Source organism: Bidens hawaiensis, unplaced genomic scaffold (genome assembly GCF_021521415.1).
Source record: "Bidens hawaiensis isolate Kalapana, Puna unplaced genomic scaffold, B.hawaiensis_p1.1 tig00007270_1, whole genome shotgun sequence".
In the NCBI taxonomy this organism is placed as follows: Eukaryota; Viridiplantae; Streptophyta; class Magnoliopsida; order Asterales; family Asteraceae; genus Bidens; species Bidens hawaiensis.
In genome coordinates, this window is record NW_027491503.1 from 399,618 (window position 1) to 405,118 (window position 5,501).

Sequence of the window (5,501 nt, forward strand, 5' to 3'; positions counted from 1 at the left end):
AGGTGAGAATACCTGACCTCTGCCTCTAAGAGGCTTTTACTTAAATAATATACCGGGTGTTGTTCACCTTCATGATCCTTAACGAGGACGACACTTACCGCATTACCAGAAACTGCTAAGTATAGATACAAGGATTCTCCATCCACAGGCTTCATCAGAGCTGGTGCTGAGGATAAGTAATCGTTCAAGGCTTTTAGGGCGAATTCATGTTTCTCTGTCCATTCGAACTTCTTGTTTTTCCTAAGGATGTCATAGAAGTCTTTGCACTTCTCCGAGGATATGGAAATGAATCTGTTGAGAGCATCTATTCTTCCCGTCATCCTCTGGACATCCTTAGCATTCACAGGGGATTTTAGATTGATGATGGCTTCTATCTGCTCGGGGCTTGCCTTTATTCCTCTTTTGGTCACCATGTATCCTAGAAACTTTCCAGCATTGACACAAAAATGGCACTTTGAAGGATTCAGCTTCATGTTGTACTGATCCAGGATGTTGAAAGCTTCTTCGAGATCTCTGAGGTGATCCTCAGCTCTCTTTGACTTCACCACCATGTCATTTATGTAGACCTCCATAGTCTTGCCTAACTGATCCTTGAACATCATGTTGACCAATCTTTGATATGTTGCCCCTGCATTTCTTAGTCCGAACTGAATAGCAATATAACAGTATATGCCGGTAGGAGTCATGAACGTTGTATCCCTCTTGATCAGATGGTTCCATCTGAATTTGTTGAAATCGAGAGGAAGCATCCATAAAGGTGAGCATCTCATGTCCTGCCGTCGCATCCACCATGGAATCTATATGTGATAATGGGAAAAGATCCTTGGGGCATGCCTTGTTTAAATCAGTAAAATCAACACACACCCTCCACTTTCCATTCTTTTTAGAAACAACAACCACATTAGGTAACCATCGAGGATACTTAACCTCTCTGATCATACCGGCCTTAAGAAGTTTTTCAACTTCTTCTTGTATGATCGCGTTCCTCTCAGGAGCGAATTTCCTTTGCTTCTGATGGACGGGTTTAACAGATAAATCAAGGCCTAACTTGTGAGTAATTACCTCCTTAGAAATACTTGTCATGTCTGAATGTTTAAAGGCAAATGTAGACTTTCTTCGTTTTAGGAAGGATATTATATCCTCCTCGATCTCACTAGGGATACTAAATCTTAGGAATACCTTCACATCTAGATCCTCGGGATCCAAGGACACTTCCTTTATGTCCTTTTCTCGAGCTTCCAGCACGTCCCTAGGATGTTGTTGTGGTTGCTATGCTATCGTCATTTTAGCAGCTGGCTTCATTGATGAAGAATAGTAGTTCTTGGCTTTGACTTGATCACCATCTATCCTTACTACTCCCCAAGGAGTTGGTAGTTTGATGCATTGATGGTAAGTTGAGGCTACTGCCTTCATCCCATGTAGCCAAGGACTGCCTAAAATAACATTGCAACAAGAAAGGTTATCTATAACACATAATTTTTGGTATGAATTTAACCCTTCGATGTATATCGGGAGTTTGATGTCCCCCAATGACTTGTTGGTTTCGCCACTAAATCCGACTAACACCGACGTCCTTGGAATGATCTCTGAATCCAGGATGTTCATCTTCTGAAGGACATCATGTTGGATGATGTTGACCGAGTTTCCACCATCGATAAGGATCCTGCGTACATAATGGTTAGCAATAAACAATGTAATAATCAAACCGTCATGATGGGGATCCTGGATGCTTGATTTATCTTCCTCATCAAAGAAGATCCTTTTGTCTGTTATCAAGGTGGTGGATATAATCGGTCATTCCCCGTTATCCAACTTGGTCTCCTTGGCCAGTCTCTTAGCTGCAGAGAAGGAAAGTTCCACATATGTCTGAGCCACCAGAATTGAAGTTGATCACTTGAGCATCTGGTGGGGGCGGAGTTGATTTTTGAGGAACCTCTTCAGGATCCTGGATCCTCGACTTCTTTCTTCCCAACAGTTCCTTAAAATGGCCCTTGCTTAGGAGGTAACCAATTTCCCTCCTCAAGACGATGCAATCGTCCGTCATGTGTCCAAAATCCTCATGGAAAGCACACTATTTGGATTTTTCTCTGAAGGTGGTTAATTTCTCGTTCTTTCGGGGCCACCTTGCTTTCTCCCCTAGATCATTCATGGCACAAATCAAGCCATGGGTATCTACGGAGAAGCAATATTCTGAGATGCTGGGATAATCTTCATCATCATATCCTTCTTCAACCGCTCGTATGTTTTGATTGTTGAACTTGGAGTACGGCTTCGAATTGTTGTTTCTGTATGAGGATCCTTTATTTTTGTCAGGGGATTCTTGCTTTGTTTGAGCCCTAATCGTTCCTGGATCCTTTTGTCATCTTCCAATCGTATGAACTTTAGTGGTATGTTCCTTACTTCATCCAAAGTCCTATAAGGAGTCATCATAAGATCATCATAAAATGGGGAGCTCTTTTGAATTCCCATCTTGAATGCTTCAACAGCAGTAGCCATGTCAAGATTGGGGATTTCCAGGGCTTCCCTGTCAAACCTTGTAACAAAATCCCTAAGGGATTCATCACTAGGTTGGATAACTTGATATAAATCACTAGTTGACTTCTCAAGTTTCCTACTACAGAAAAATTGACTGTTAAATAAGTTAACTAAATGTGAAAATGAAGTAACAGAAAAGGGAGGAAGATTTAGCAGCCATTTTAATGCAGATCCTGTTAGTGTGGATCCAAAACCCTTGCAGAGACAAGCCTCTTTGAGTCTCTCAGGAATAAAGTTGATTTTCATCCTTTCTCTATATTGAGTTACGTGTTCTTCAGGATCAGTGGTCCCGTCATACACTTTTATGTTGGGGGTTTGAAAGCGTTTCGGGATCTCTGCGTCACAGATTGGTGGAGAAAACCTTGAAAATTTGTGGCTTCCTTTCGGTATCTCAGGGATTGGACGGATCACCCCGGGTACGCTGGATATCATATCCTTTAAGTTTCTGCAGTTCCTTAGCCATGGCTTGGTTGATACCTGCATCTTGCATGGAGCCATGGTTAGCATTTAAGGATATAGCATCATGCGCGTTACCTCTTTGTTGTTTAAAGGTTGGCATTCCAGAAGAGTGGCCGAGGTAAGAAGCTTCTGCTACATGAGTTGGTCCACCCGAAGCTATGGTCTGCATGGGGATTATATCCCCTTCATGGACCTCAAAGAAAGATCCTTGATCCTGGAAAAAAGATCCTTGACTGTGGATGAAGGATCATGATGGTTGGGAGTTGAAGGATCCTTGAAGATATGATCTGTAGGATCCTGGTTGAAGGATCACTGGTCCTTGTTGAACAGTTGAGGATCCTTGAGTTAGCTGACCCATGGACCCCGGTTGAAGGATGGATGATCCTTGCTGGAAAGTTGAGGATCCTTGAGCTAGCTGACCCATGGATCCCGGTTGAAGGATAGATGATCCTTGCTGAAAAATTGAGGATCTTTGAGCTAGCTGACCCATGGACCCCGGTTGAAGGATGGATGATCCTTGCTGAAAAGTTGAGGATCCTTGAGCTAGCTGACCCATGGACCCCGGTTGAAGGGTGGATGATCCTTGCGCCTGCTGAGCCTAGAGGAGTCTGATCCTCTGCTGGCCTCTTAGTCCTCTTGAGATCTTCTATCTCCCGAAGGATACTCTGGTTAGTCTTGTTTTGCTGCTCCATGTATGCTTTGACCTGCGAAAACATGTTGGAAACATCATTGTTAATATTAACTACCGAAATGGCAGCAATAGTTTTCAAGCTCTGGAAGACTGGTATTTGCGTCTTGTTTCCGGCAGCAGCAGCCCTTGGTGCTCCCGTCAATGGAGGAGACATCGGTGGCAAAGTTCTTGAGGAGAGAGGAGCCGAAGATGGTATGGTTGATGAAGCAAAGGTTGACTGTGAGGCCATTGATGGTTATATGGGTATGAAAAGGTTGAAAATGGTAGGGTACTTTCTATATTATAGCACCAATTGCCCCACGGTGGGCACCAAATTGTTTTGGACAAAAATATGCTAAGGATAATGTATCCAGATCTGTAATTATGAGGTTTAGTGCTACGATAATAATAACGATTATATGAACGAAATAAGGATGAACACCGTGATTTTTTGCGAAGAAAAACCCCTTGATCTTGATTATATCAAAGGAAAAAAACCCCGGGTGATGACAAATCGTCTATCACCACTTTATTAATGTAAAAATCGGGTTACAAATGGTTGGAAGCTATGATCAGTGGATACAAAGATTCTAAGTGTGTGTTGATTGTTATGGTTTATGAATAAATCGTATGCTATCAGCTATGGTGTTGTCATGTGTCCCTAACTGATCAATAGCTTCATTAAATTAGAAAATAAAAGCTAACAAGAAGTCCTAAAAATATGCCACTCTTCCACTAGCTTAGTCTTCACTTTTGACCACGTGCTGAAGGTGCCTTGTAGAGAAATCTTAGGTTAGACCACGTCTCCAGCCGTTATACCTATCAAATATTAACCTACACATAAGAAACAATCGTTAGTAATACTAGTAACTGAGGATCCTTGATCCTGACAGGATCTGGCTAAGGATAACTGATCCAAGAACATATGTCAGGATAACGTATCCACAGTGCCAAATTTAAGTGCCCTAACAGTTACCTTGAAGCCTTCTTATGAGCATTTATTTAAATTTGTGGACTTTGTTTTGACTTGCCAAAGTATATAGTATGCCATTTATAGTTGTAGCTTTGTATATGTTTAATTACTAAATGTTTTAGTTCAGGTGAGTGTTTCAACTCAGATTTGATCAACACAATTAACTATACAATTACAACATATAGGGTTTGAAATGCCATTTGACTTAAATGAATTCCTATTCTTATAGGTTCAGTTTTATATTGCTTTGCAATTGTTTGTTGTCAAATAATGATGTTGATGATTGAAGTCTTACCTGTCAAAGAATGATACTTACTGTTGATGCAAGTGTAGGCGCGAATCACATTCATGATGTTTGAAAGCTACAAATCGAAACAACCTAGATTACGGATGTATAAACAAAAGACCAAGACCGCCCCCCTGCAACGCGGGGGGTCAAAATACTAGTTTATATATAAAAAGGGTGTAGAAAGCTCTAGTTACCCATTAACCATTGTGGTCGAGCGCAACCACCCATCAAAGACATCGTTAATTAGCTATTGGTTGCTAAGGTTTCATTTAGCATTCATGCCGAGTGACTTGCACCTCCGGTTGTCGATCGGTTGTTATTTATTTTCTTGATCTACCCAACTGGTAGCCTCAAATTGAGTATAAGCCTAATGGATTTCAGGTTAAGCCCAAGTCTAAGCTAAAGTTAATTTCAATTCATAAACAGATTCGAACTCAAATTTTATTAATACGAGGAATATTTTGATTATCATCACATTTTAAAATCATACTTTTTATGTTAACATAAATAATCTATAATACAATATATCAACCTTTAACATACGTGACATAATTTCCACAAGAAGGTCTTGTAGC